Source organism: Salvelinus fontinalis, chromosome 18 (assembly GCF_029448725.1).
Source record: "Salvelinus fontinalis isolate EN_2023a chromosome 18, ASM2944872v1, whole genome shotgun sequence".
NCBI classification, from domain to species: Eukaryota; Metazoa; Chordata; class Actinopteri; order Salmoniformes; family Salmonidae; genus Salvelinus; species Salvelinus fontinalis.
Window position 1 is genome coordinate 57,187,243 of NC_074682.1, and position 14,843 is coordinate 57,202,085.

The following is a 14,843-nucleotide window of genomic DNA, read 5'->3' on the forward strand; positions in this document are numbered from 1 at the left end:
AATTTATTATGCCCTAATCTATGGATTTCACATGACTGGGAATACAGATATGCATCTATTGGTCACAGCTACCTTAAAAAAAAGGTAGGCTGGTTTTCTGACCCTATCTGGTGACCACCATTTGCCTCATGAATTAAGCGCAGACAAAATCCTAGAGGAAAACCAAGTTCAATCTGCTTTCCAGCAGGACAATACCCTAAAACACAAGGTCAAATCTACACTGGAGTTAATTACCATGACAACAGTGAACGTTCCATAGCCGTTGATAAGTGCTAATTAACCATTCCGAGTTGTGCTGTTATTTCTGATTTTAAAACATAAATATGTCCAGTGAATGCAGATATGCAAATAATTGACACCAAAAAGATGTGGATACACATTGTCCTGAATGCTAATCGATAAAAAAGGTCTAAATTTTCTGCTCTGTTTTGCTTGATTACAGCAGGTCATTTCAGAGAACTGTCAGCGATGTTAAATTCTCTGCTCTGTTTTGCTTGTTTACAGCAGGTCATTTCAGAGAGAACTGTCAGAGATGTTAAACTCTGCTCTGTTTTGCTTGTTTATAGCAGGTCATTTCAGAGAGAGCTGTCAGATGTTAAACTCTGCTCTGTTTTGCTTGTTTATAGCAGGTCATTTCAGAGAGAGCTGTCAGAGATGTTAAACTCTGCTCTGTTTTGATTGTTTAAAGCAGGTCATTTCATAGAGAACTGTCAGAGATGTTAAACTCTCTGCTCTGTTTTGCTTGTTTATAGCAGGTCATGTCATAGAGAACTGTCAGAGATGTTAAACTCTCTGCTCTGTTTTGCTTGTTTATAGCAGGTCATGTCATAGAGAACTGTCAGAGGCACTCTAGTATTGTTACATCATCAACATTTGGAGAATGAAATCGCTAACAGCGGCGTCCGTTCTAAAACCCTGGCTAAACTCGATCATCACATTTAAATACAGCCTGTAGTGTACCGATCATTACATTTAAATACAGCCTGTAGTGTACCGATCATTACATTTAAATACAGCCTGTAGTGTACAGATCATTACATTTAAATACAGCCTGTAGTGTACAGATCATTACATTTAAATACAGCCTGTAGTGTACAGATCATTACATTTAAATACAGCCTGTAGTGTACAGATCATTACATTTAAATACAGCCTGTAGTGTACAGATCATTACATTTAAATACAGCCTGTAGTGTACAGATCATTACATTTAAATACAGCCTGTAGTGTACAGATCATTACATTTAAGTGCTTGAGCAATGATATCGTTTTTTAATGGAAAACACAAGAAATACAATGAAGGCTTGTTGGGTAACTAAAAGATGACGGAGATTGATAACAGCTGCGTGTAGCCTAGCCCTATTTGCATTGGTGTGTGTGTGTGTGTGTGTGTGTGTGTGTGTGTGTGTGTGTGTGTGTGTGTGATATCTTGTCTGCATGAGTGGTTGACAGAGGAATGTGGACAATGTGTTCCTGCATTAGGCACGGTCGCTAGCAGCTGGGTTAGTGAGAAAGCTAATCTACTGGAGATTCAGGAAAAGACATCACCCAGTCTGTCCACGACAGTACCATGGGCTGATTGGGCCCTGTCTCAACGCATCTTTCCTTGATTCCTCACATCTGCTCTCCTCATCATCACCTCCTCTTCAAGGAGAAGGAGAAATTCCTCTCCTCCAATACGTTTTAAAAGAAGGAGATGGCGAGAAGAGAGGGCCCGAGGAATTGAGGAAAGATTAATTGAAAGATCCATGAACTTAATCAGACAGGGACCACGTAGGGGTTCCCGAGCGGTGCAGAGGTCTAAGGCACTGCATCTCAGTGCAAGAGGCGTCACTACAGTCCCTGGTTTGAATCCGGGCTGTATCACAACCGGCCGTGATCGGGTGTCCCATAGGGCGGCGCACAATTGGCTCAGCGTCGTCCAGTTAAAGGTATGGTTTGGCCGGGGTAGGTCGTCATTGTAAAATAAGAATTAGTTAACTGACTTGCCTGGTTAAATAAAGTAAAAAATATGCTTCTCACCCACAGTCCACAGAGTAAACAACGCTAGTCTCGAGAGTGTTGTCAACACAGTACACACACGCACAGCACACACACACGTCTCAGGGGTCAACACAGCACAGACACACACGTCTCAGGGGTGTTGGTCAGTAAACGGTGTTCTCAGGGGTGTTTAAAGACTAAAATAGACATCTGTGTGTGGGTACATCTGACTCTGGATGGAATGACTTTGTCAAGAGACAAATATTTGCTCAAAACCAGTTCCCCTCCCCCCCAGCAGAACCTTTTAGGACTGGAAAAAGAAGAATGAATTGGACATCAATTCCTCCACTGTATTCCTGTTCATAGGACTGCAGTATTCAACTCACACTGATACGTGGTAAAGAGATCAATGGAATTAGACCAAAACAATGGAAAATGCCACGCGTCCCCCTGTTCAACGTGCCACGCACACATTCAACTAGCACCACCGGTGTCTGTAAGGGCTCGCTACGCTACCAGTTTAATATGAACGGGAGTTACCATTCCCCCCCCCCTTCTTTACTTAACCCCTCCAAAACAAAAAGGACAACTTCTAAATGTTACGCAGCGGAATCTGATTTTAGTAACCACATTGTGGGCCTGTTAGAACACATAAAACAGATATTTACGAATATCCACTTGGTTCGATCAGATTTCATGCCGGCGTCCACGCGCTATCATCCCCCACTGTGTGTTCCATAGAGCACTTTACCACAGGTGTACTAACACTGAATGAGAAACACTGACCCCAGACGTCAAGACCTACGGTGATACTGATGACACTACACCATTGTGACCAACATCTGGACATAAATATGAACACAGGGAAGGCTACATGTGAATCAATCACAACATTGACTACAAAAAAGCCTGGAAAACATGAATATGCCAAGGTGGGGGGGGGGGGGGGAATGTTCCCACACCCCCCCCCCCATTACCCAACGCGTTAGACTTCCTGGATACCAGGAAGTTCCTGCAGCTTGGTTTTGTAATCGTTAGCCTATAGCAGTGGTCAACAAACTTTTCTTAGTCAAGATCATTTTCACAGGAATTCGGTTTGTGCAGTAGGCAGGTCTAATTCATTATCACAGCATATATTCTATATACCTGGTCTAATTCATTATCACAGCATATTGTCTAGATGCCTGGCCTAATTCATTATCGCAGCATATTGTCTATATGCCTGGTCTAATTCATTATCGCAGCATATTGTCTAGATGCCTGGTCTAATACATTATCACAGCATATTGTCTATATGCCTGGTCTAATACATTATCACAGCATATTGTCTATATGCCTGGTCTAATACATTATCGCAGCATATTGTCTATATGCCTGGTCTAATACATCATCACAGCATATTGTCTAGATGCCTGGCCTAGTACATTATCACAGCATATTGACTAGATGCCTGGCAATATTGTTCTTCTCAGAACATGTTACATTTCAAAACTCAAGCTTTGATTACGAAACAGATCAGATGTAGAATTTGCAAGGCACAGCTGAGCATAAATTGAAATAATTTTAAAATCATTTGCTTTTATATTTGACTGGACTTATGGTAACTTGGGGGGGAACAAGTTCAAATCATGACGTCAGTGATCTTCAAATCAGAGGTCAAGAAAGATGCCAGAGATAACAACTTGGAAATCCAAGTTAGATGACCGTTCATAAAGATTTTTCCCAGTCAGAACACCCCCCCCCCCTAACCGCCTCAAAGTTCCCAGTTGTCATAAATGCACTGAAGTCAGAGATTTTCGAGTTCCTAGTGGTTTTGGACATGGCATGAGTCTCAGCGGAGGGAGGGAGAGAACAGCAGAGATGCCACTTCTCACGGTCCCTGCTCTCTCGTTCCCTTCCTCCAGTGAGACTAACCAGAGAGCGGACACCATCTTCTACCTGATGGCGAAACTCGAGTCGCACCGCATCTGCCTCAGGAACAACATACATTTTTTGCATATGACCAGAGAAAGTGAAATATTCCTCGATATTAAAATAGACACGACGAGCTGCTGACAGTAATAATGAAAACACAGGCCTATCGATACACTTAGCCACTCATTCATTGCAGCTACAGCGCGAGTGGGAGTAGGGAGAAAGCGTTTTATGTTTTGTGAGTATCGAAGTATCAAAAAGCTTTGCTGTGGCCGGGTTTGTGAAATCTCTGTAGGCACGGTGGCCAGCGCAGTAGGCACACTCGATGTAGCCACAGATCTCCCAGAACTTTTCAGGGAACACTTTGCTTACCCGGTGGTACAGGGTTTTCTGAATCAAGTGTATCTACCTCCAACAGGGCAACACAAAAAAAATACACAAGGAGAGCAAGCCTTTATTGTTGGCTTTTCTACAGAAATATTTGGTGATCGACTAGGAATGCCTTGAAGATCAACCAGTCGCGGTTGGTGACCGCTGGCATAGCGGTAGGGCCAGGTCTAGCGGCAGGGCCATCTAGTCATCCATTGCATCATAGAATAAACAGACATGTGGTGAGTCAAGTCAAGTGGGGTTTGGGAACGGATTATTACAGACAAACCATCAACAACAACAACAACATGAAAAGGGAGAAGACCAAAGGCTTCGTTCGTTCACACAAACAAAAGCATTAATGTGTGCCTCTTAAGACTTTCCGTCAGATGTGGTTGGAAACTCGTGTGGCTGCTAAGCTCCATCTAAGCACTTACATCATCACGGGTCAGGACGGATGACAGAGGGAGGCTCCGTGTCATTAGACTGCAACATAGAGATGAAAATGATACCACACCTCCTAACCTTGCAATAGCATCTTCTTTGACAGCACGGGCAGAGTGCAATTGACCTCCAACTTTAAAATAGTTCATTTTGTAGGGCAACGCAGCCCCCTAGGTGACTCTTATCGTCTTCTCAGGAATTTTGTCATAACTTCTGTGTAGCAGAGGTTCTGTTGTGATAACTTCCTGAAGGTCTGATATCTAATTGGAAGTTGACCAATAGCATAGCTGTTGAGTTAACAACTCACATTTTGAATCCAACAGGTCAGATGCTGTGGTGAGAGACTGTCATTCTCCCCGTCTCCCCCAAGAGCCATGGACCATGTCTCGTTCCCTCTCTGATCATGCCTAGATACTTCACTTAAAAATGCCCACACCAGTAGAATACTGACCCATGATGTTGCACGATGATTTTAGTCAATAAGTTATTGTTTTAGTTAAAGTATGATATATTTGGTCATGAAGTGACAAACCCGAAGCACCCGCTTTGTGCAAACTCAATGACGTGTCATTTCCTATTAAATTACCTGCCACTGATATATTAAGACTACGGGTTGGGTTTCAGGGCTGGGTTTCAGGGCTGGGTTTCAGGGCTGGGTTTCATTTAAAAATTGTACCACCCAACTGAATGGCATTGTTTATTAATCAGAAACACCTGCAAAGTTCACGAGTCACAGCTAAGCAGTATAATAGATCATCTATGGCTACAGCAAAGATGGTGTATAAATGAAGATGGTGTACTCGGGACGTTCACCATTGAAAAGAAAATCCATTCCAGTCTACTTAAGAGGGTGTGTCTCCCATAGACTCCAATGCATTAGCAGCTGGATCTGGTCTACTTTGTTAATGGACTGTCATTAAACTAGGGGGGGGGAAAAGGGATTGGGGCTGTCGCGCTTCTTCAGTCTCTAGCAGCCTGCGTCATTCTCCGGAAGTGGAAACTAAACAACAATTTCCCTTATAGAACAGGAATTGAGACTCCCGAGTGGCGCAGCTACAGTAACTACAGTCCCTGGTTCGAATCCAGGATGTATCACATCCAGCCGTGATTGGGAGTCCCTTAGGGAAGTGCACAATTGGCCCAGCGTTGTCCGGGTTTGGCTAAGAATTTGTTCTTAACTGACTTGCCTAGTTAAATAAAGGTTCAATTAAAAATAATAATAATAATAACTACAATTACGTCGAAATAAGAGTGAAATTGCTCTCTGGTGAGGGCCTTTAATGTTTTGTTCATGTCAGTATTGTCTTGTAACTTAATATTTATGACGTATGTGAATCCATTCATTTTACACTGACATGAAATATAAATGCCTTTAGAATTAAATTTTCAGACCTTTATTGATAGTCAATTCCTGTAACTCAACTATAGTCTCTAGCATATTGAAAAATCTGCTTTATGGAGTCAGACTTTGTTTACTGTTAATCGCATTATGGGTCGCATGTGAGGTATAAATAATATGCATATCAAGTATTACCCTACAAATCATTTTTTAAATTATTTGGTCTTCTTCTATGAGTGTATTGGAAATCATAAATAGTCCCACCGAATGAACTACTTCAAAATGGTTAAAGTACTCAGTGGCAAAAAAAAAAAAAAAAAACAGGCTTTGGTCCAAGTGTGCCCTCTATCCAACTCTATGGACTACAGTAGCATCCAGGTCAAGATTATCAGCTATTTCTATCAGTAGTCCGTTAGAGACGCAGGCACGCCATGCAAAAGGCCACAGTGAGCCTCAAAACAGCCAAGGACTAACAGTTCCTCTGCAAGGTTGTACCATTACACACATTTATTAGGATTTCCTGTCAAATTTGCAACCCTACTCCAAATGCCTCAGTATTCTAACCATAGACAGACAACACAAAGGGTATAGCATAGACGACGATACATCAATGATTGATTTTACCACGTAACAGTTCACAGACTTTCCACCATAGAAATGGAATAAAAAGGGATTATCTCAAATATCTCCTACTGGCCATATCTCCTCCTACTGGCCATATCTCCTCCTACTGGCCATATCTCCTCCTACTGGCCATATCTCCTCCTACTGGCCATATCTCCTCCTACTGGCCATATCTCCTCCTACTGGCCATATCTCCTCCTACTGGCCATATCTCCTCCTACTGGCCATATCTCCTCCTACTGGCCATATCTCCTCCTACTGGCCATATCTCCTCCTACTGGCCATATCTCCTCCTACTGGCCATATCTCCTCCTACTGGCCATATCTCCTCCTACTGGCCATATCTCCTCCTACTGGCCATATCTCCTCCTACTGGCCATATCTCCTCCTACTGGCCATATCTCCTACTGGCCATCGCGGCGGATATCTAGGCAGAAATCCAACATTTCCCCTGTGAGAGATATTGGCTAACCTAAACCCTCGATTCAAGCTACAGCGTGCAGAGCGTACAGGCATGGGAGAAAATGAATGTAGATCTAATCGAAGGTGTGAAGCTCGGAGTAGCTGTTATGTATTGTAGCAGAGATATTTCTCCATTTCGTTTTCAATATATTTGCAAAAAATCTCTAGAATCATGTTTTTACTTTAGGCATTATGGGTAGGGTATTGTGTGTGTAGATGGGTGAAAGAAAAAACATTTAATCCATTTTGAATTCAGACTTTTACAAAACGTGGAATAAGTCAAGGAGTATGAATACTTTCCAAAGACACTATATATACACACCGAGTGTACAAAACATTAGGAACACCTTCCTAATATTGAGTGCCCCCCCCCCCCCCCCCCCCTTCCCCTGTCCTCAGAACAGCCTCAATTCGTTTTCGACAAGGTGTTGAAAGCGTTCCACAGGGATGCTGGCCCATGTTGACTCCAACGCTTCCCACAGTTGTGTCAAGTTGGCTGGATGTCCTTTGGGTGGTGGACCGTTCTTGATACACACAGGAAACTGTTGAGCGTGAAAACCCCAGCAGCGTTACAGTTCTTGACATGTTCAAACCAGTGTGCCTGGCACCTACTACCATACCCCGTTCAAAGGCACTTAAATCTTTTGTCTTGCTGTTACGTTCCCCAGTTTCTATGTTCTGTTTTGTATTTGAGTGTGTGTTTCAGGAGGTGGCTTCCTGAAGTACTCCCCAACCAGCTGATTGGTCAACCCCAGGCTAATTGGTGATTGGAGCTGACCCCGCCCCCTCGTCAAGAAGCAGCTGACACTAACCACCATTGCCACCTGAAGATAAAAGCCAGTGTTCTGCCCCAAGAGAAGAGAAGATTAAGAGAGGAGAGAGAGGAGATGAGATTTGGAGTAGAGATTTGGAGATTGAGAGAGAAAAATTAGATTGTGATATAGTGTGGGTTGTGTATCAGAAAGTGTGGTATGTAATGTTGTTGTTGGTAGCAGTTTTTCTATGTCCTGTGTTTGAGTGTTTGTGAAATCATTAATAATTACTCTGTTTCATGTGTTCCCAGGGGGGAAGGAGAAGGCACTTTGGGAGTGCTTAGGCAAGAGGCCCGCGGGCATACATATACCCGTAGCATATTTACTGTCTAGGCACACTAGGTAAGACCTGGGCGGACCACCCCCTGTATTTTGGTTAGGGCACCAGACGGTGCTAAGTTAGGTAAGTTAAGTGGGTAGACAGGTTAGATAGGAGAGGGGGAACTTTGATATTTACTTTCTTTGCTTTGGTTCCGTCCAGCCCCTTTTCCCCATATTACCGTGTAAGAAAATAAATCCAAGTAAACGGTAAAATCTGCTGTTGTGTCATCCTTGCTCGCACCTACAGTCCATACCTCTTGCACTTCAGAGAGTTGAGTTGTAGCAGGGAGTTGCGTTCCCTCTTCTCAGAGGCGTGCGTAACACTTGCCCATTCACCCTCTGAATGACACACATACACGATCCATGTCTCAGTTGTCTCATGGCTTAAAAATCCTTCTTTAACCCGTCTCCTCCCCTTCATCTTCACTGATTGAAGTGGCCACCAGCTGGGGAACCCTGGTTTAAAGAGTTTAAAAACTACTTTTCCAGGCTGTTTAGGCTTCGCAGTAACAAGGTCTACCAACGTGATTATATCAAGGAGTATGCCATTAACACAGATCTAGCCGACAGCTAAACTATGAGACATTAATATTGAAAATGACTTAGTTTGCTTGATTCCCCAAACAGCACCCAATTCCCTATGGGCCCTGGACTAAAGTAGTGCACCCTATACCCTATGGGGCCTGGTTAAAAGTAGTCCACTGTATAGGGAATAGGTTGTCTTTTGGGACACACCCAATGACTCAAAGCCAATAGACTCAAAGCCAAAAAAGACTCAAAGCCAAAAAAGACTCAAAGCCAAAAAAAGACATGAGCTCCAACCTCAGCTATGAACTGGGGTGAGTGGGTGTGAGTTGCAAAGTGCAAGGATGAGACTAAAATACAGACAAATACATATAAATTGTAAATAACATCGTAAAACATGGTTTAAATCACATCTTTCAAACTGCAAGCAAATCATCATAGCATGTTCCACCAAAAAGAGCAGGACCCAATACGTGCCAACCGTATCAGCGTAGGAATGCTCATCTAGGATCAGGATCTATACACAACAAAAAAAAGTCTGAACTGATCCTAGATCAGAACTCCTACTCGGACAATGAATACAAGCCCATAACTATACTATATTAAACTGATCCTAGATCAGAACTCCTACTCAGACAATGAATACAAGCCCATAACTATACTATATTAAACTGATCCTAGATCAGAACTCCTACTCGGACAATGAATGCATGCCCATAACTATACTATATTAAACTGATCCTAGATCAGAACTCCTACTCAGACAATGAATACAAGCCTATAACTATACTATATTAAACTGATCCTAGATCAGAACTCCTACTCGGACAATACAAGCCCATAACTATACTATATTAAACTGATCCTAGATCAGAACTCCTACTCAGACAATGAATACAAGCCCATAACTATACGCTCAGCCAGTTTAAAAATCACCCAAACAAATACTTACCCTTTCAAGTACATTAGTATTCTTTATAGCCTATCAGCAACAGAGTCCCCAAATCCAGAATAAAATCCAGAAAGCGTACAAGTATTATACAGAGACATTGGATGGAACTCCGTTCCATCTCATACTGCTCAAGTGAACAGCAAACCTGGTTTAAAACAAACAGATGAAGCAACACAATGCCTCTACCCTATTTGACCTAGATAGTTTGTGTGTATTGATATGTAGGCTACGTGTGCCTTTAAAAAAAAAAACATTGATGTAGCTCTGTCCTTGAGCTATTCTTGTCTATTAAATGTTCTGTGTTATGTCATGTTTCATGTTTTGTGTGGAGCCCAGGAAGAGTAGCTGCTGCTTTAGGAACAGCTAATGGGGAATCTAATAAAATATCACAATACAAAGAGACAAAGAGACAACCTCAGACACAGACTGAACTTATCTTCTCTGATCAAAGACTACAAAAGAGAAACAAGTTAAAATGTCAAGATTACACAGAAACAAAACACACAGGCAACTACAAACCCACAGGCAACTACAAACCCACAGGCAACTACAAACCCACAGGCAACTACAAACCCACAGGCAACTACAAACCCACAGGCAACTACAAACCCACAGGCAACTACAAACACCCACCCACATGCACGGCAACCACAAACACACAGGCAACTACAAACACACACCCACACGCACGGCAACCACACGCACGCAGACACGGCACCCGCAACCACACGGTAACCACACGCACGGCAACCGCACGGTAACCACACGCACGGCAACCACACGCATGCAGACACGGCACCCGCAACCGCACGCACGGCAACCGCACGGTAACCACACGCACGGCAACCGCACGGTAACCACACGCACGGCAACCGCACGGTAACCACACGCACGGCAACCGCACGGTAACCACACGCACGGCAACCACACGCATGCAGACACGGCACCCGCAACCGCACGCACGCACGGCAACCGCACGGCAACCGCACGGCAACCGCACGGCAACCGCACGGCAACCGCACGGCAACCGCACGGCAACCGCACGGCAACCGCAAGGCAACCGCAAGGCAACCGCAGGGCAACCGCACGCACGGCAACCGCAGGCACCCGCAACCGCACGGCAACCACACGCACGGCAACCCACGGCAACCACACGCACGCAGACACGGCACCTGCACGCACCCGCACGGCAACCAAACGCACGCACGGCAAACGCACGGTAACCGCACGCACGGCAACCGCAACCGCACGGTAACCGCACGCACGGCAACACCCGCACACACGCAACTACACACACAATTAGGCAACTACACACACACACCCACCCACCCGGGCAAACGCACACACCCGGCAACCGCACGCGGAAACCAGACACACACACACAGGGCAACCTCACACACACCCGGCAACCGCACGCGGAAACCAGACACACACACACACACACACACACACACACACACACACACACACACACAGGGCAACCTCACACACACCCGGCAACCGCACGCGGAAACCAGACACACACAGGGCAACCTCACGCACGCACGGCAATGGCACAACATTTTTTATTAAGTTGTAAAAAACGTACAGAACACATAATTCCACTGACATTATGGGGTAATGTGTGTAGTAGGCCAGTGACAAAATAAATACATCTCAATTGAATCCGTTTTAAATTCTGGCTGTAACAACAAAAATGTGGAAAAAGTCAAGGGGTGTGAAGACTGTGTGTAGTCAAAATGTTGTTGATTTAATTAACAGAATACTCCGTGACATGAATAGTAGACGGTATGTATGTCAGACGTGTCGACGAGGGGACAAGGGTGATGCAACTTACCAGTGAAAATAACCCCGGGGCGGGTAGAGAAGGCACAAGGCGGAACTAGACAGCTGTTAATCCCCAATGCCCTTCACTATGAACTGATCTCAATGAACAAAAAAAGACTGCACTTACACAGGTATTTTATTTTATGGGCTTGGGTGGTGAGCGTAGCAGGGGGCGTGAAAGAGATTACATTTACATTACATTTAGATTACATTTTAGAGGACCTAGAGATCTGCTGTTTGACAATGATAGTTGTACAGTCGGCTCAAATAAAACTGAAGGACCTCTGGAGACACTCAAGTTTTTTTAAGTTAAAAAAAAAAATTGTGTATCTTTTGAAACATTCACAAATAGTAAATGGCCTCTAAACCTTCCAGCTGCCTACTGAACCCTATTCCAACTAAACTACTGAAAGAGCTACTTCCTGTGCTTGGCCCTCCTATGTAGAACATAATAAATGTCTCCCTATCTACCAGATGTGTACCAAACGTACTAAAAGTGGCAGCAACAAAGCCTCTCCTAAAATAGTATTTTGTTGTAATAAAACAAAAATTCTCATTCCTCTCAAAAATGTAAGAAAAAGTTGTTGCTAGGCAACTCACTGCCTTTCTGAAGAGAGATAATGTCTACTAAAACACTCCAGTCATCATAGTACTGAGTGAAGGTGGTAAATTACCTTTTAATGACGTCAGACCAAGGCTTTGCGTTTGTCCTCCTGCTCCTAGACCTTAGTGCCGCTTTCTACAACATCGATCACCTCATTCTTTTGGAGAGATTGGAAACTATAATTGGTCTACGTGGACATGTTCTTGCCTGGTTTAGATCCTATCGGTCTTAAAGATGTCAGTTCATCTCTGTGGATGGTTTGTCCTCTGACAAATCAATGGTAAGTTTCGGTGTTCCTCAAGGTTCCGTTCTAGGACCACTATTGTTTTCACTATATATGCTATCTCTTTGTGGTCATTCGGAAATACAAATGTCAACTTTCACTGCCATGCAGACGACACACGACGACATACATTTCAATGAAACATAGTGAAGCACCTAAATTGCCTACCCTGGAAGGCTGTGTTTCAGACATAAGGAAGTGGATGGTGGCAAATGTTTTTAAGTTTAAACGTGGACAAATAAGAGATACTAATTCTAGGTCTCAAGAAACAAAGAGATCTGCTGCTTGACAATGATAGTTGCACAGTCGGCTCTAATAAAACTGAAGGACCTCTGTGTTACTCTGGACCCTGATCTCTCTTTTGAAAAACATATCAAGAATCATTTAAAGAGCAGCATTTTTCCAGCTTTGTAAAATTGCACCAAAAAAAAAAAATCAGACACTTTTTGGCTAACATTTTCTGGCAGAAAAACTAATCCATGCATTTGTCACTACTAGATTAGACTACTGTAATGCTTTACTCTCCGGCTACCTGTATAAAACACTAAATAATCTTCAGTTGGTGCTAAACACTGCTGCTAGAATCTTGACTAGAACCAAAACATTTGATCATATTACTTCAGTACTAGCCTCTCTACACTGGCTTCCTGTTAAGGCCAGGGCTGATTTCAAGGTGTTACTGCTAACCTACAAAGCATTACATGGACTTGCTTCTACCAGACGATTTGGTCCTGCCGTACATACCTACACGTACGCTACGGTCACAAGACGCAGGCCTCCTAATTGTCCCTAGAATTTCTAAACAAACAGCTGGAGGCAGGGCTTTCTCCTATAGATCTCCATTATTATGGAATGGTCTGCCTATCCATGTGAGATCGGTCTCAACCTTTAAGTCTTTACTGAAGACTCATCTCTTCAGTAGGTCCTATGATTGAGTGTGGTCCTGCCCAGGTGACCGAAGGTGAACGACAAGGCACTGGAGTGACCAACCACCCTTGCTGTCTATACCTGGCAGGCTCCCTTATCTCCTCTGGGAATCTTTATCTCTGACCCTATTACGGGGGCTGAGTCACTGGAATGCTCACGCTCTCCAATGCCGTCCCCTGCATCACGTCGTACCAGGCTTTTTCTTGTTTTCTACACTCAACCTAAGTGGATTGAGTTACTGGCGTGATCTTCATTCCTGTCCACTGACTTGGCTGTCCCCAGTCCACCTGGTCGTGTTGATGATCCAGTTTCTGTTGTTAAACTGCAGCTATGGAATCCTAACCACCTTGTCCCAGACCTGTTTTTACGACCCCCCACACACCCACGCCACCTGCTGTCTCGACCTCTGAATGCTCGGCTATGAAAAGCCAACTGACATTAACTCTGCCCTCTTGCACCCTCTACAACCACTGTGATTATTACTTTACCCTGCTGGTCTTCTATGAACATTTGAAAAAGTTGAAGAACGATCTGGCCTTAACGGCCGTGTACTCTTATAATCTCCACCCGGGCACACAGAATCTGGTTCCTCTCTAGGTTTCTTTCTAGGTTCCAGGCATTCAATGAAGTTTTTTCCCCCTAGCCACTACATCTGCATTGCTTGCTCTCTCTCTCTGGTGTTTTAGACTGGGTTTCTGTATAAGCACTTTGTGACATCTGCTGATGTAAAAAGGACTTAATAAGTAAATGTAATGGTTTGAGGCCTCCATAAAAAAAAAGTAAGCATATTTCCTGTAATTACACACATTTTTACCATGCGGCTGAGACAAAATGTGGCAGTTAATTTCCTGCGAATCTATGTATTTTGCCAAGGCTAATTCTATTTTATTTTGCTCAAACAATAACAAAATTAGTTCTGCTAAATTCATTGTTTTGGGAAATTTCAATTCTCCCCGTCTAGTTTTTATGTATTTTGGTGACTGTTAGTTCTCAAAGATACTATAATTAAAAATATATATATTAGGTCAATTATCTTTTCTACATAGTTTATATCTGGTTTTAGTTGTAATTCTTTTTTTTCTATTTCTACACTTGGGCGATCCGAGAAAACGCTTTAGGCGGCCAGCCCAAGGATTACAACGACAGAAAAATCCCTGTTAAAAGGAGACAGCACTTTGTCTCTAGTCGCAATAAACTAGGCTACTGCAAGAACATCAGCCAACCATTCACACAACACACTTTCTTCATATATAGATTTATCTTTACTACGTCACATTATTTCCCCATGACAACCACGATAATCTGACAACGTTTTTTTGCTTGACCACATTACCATAACAATAAAGGCATGCTCCGACGGCCGGTGTCAGTGTAACGGATATGAAACATACCCTACAATGAATAGGGTTCCTAGCTACGACCTCAGTCTATCCCAAACACCATGGAATTATAAAGGA

At 43.5% G+C, this 14,843-nt stretch overlaps 1 protein-coding gene across 3 annotated transcripts in view; it reads right to left on the bottom strand.

Moving 5' to 3' along the window:
* Nucleotides 1-14,843, bottom strand: part of LOC129815780 (inositol hexakisphosphate kinase 1-like) — an 86,449-nt gene that overhangs the window by 56,239 nt on the left and 15,367 nt on the right. The window contains exon 1 of one of the 3 annotated variants that reach the window (XM_055869896.1): nucleotides 9,746-10,365. The exons of the other annotated variants lie outside the window; for them this stretch is intronic. The gene's annotated coding sequence lies outside the window, so the exon portion shown is untranslated. Of the gene's footprint in view, nucleotides 1-9,745; nucleotides 10,366-14,843 lie in introns of those variants that run through there. 3 annotated transcript variants of the gene reach the window in all.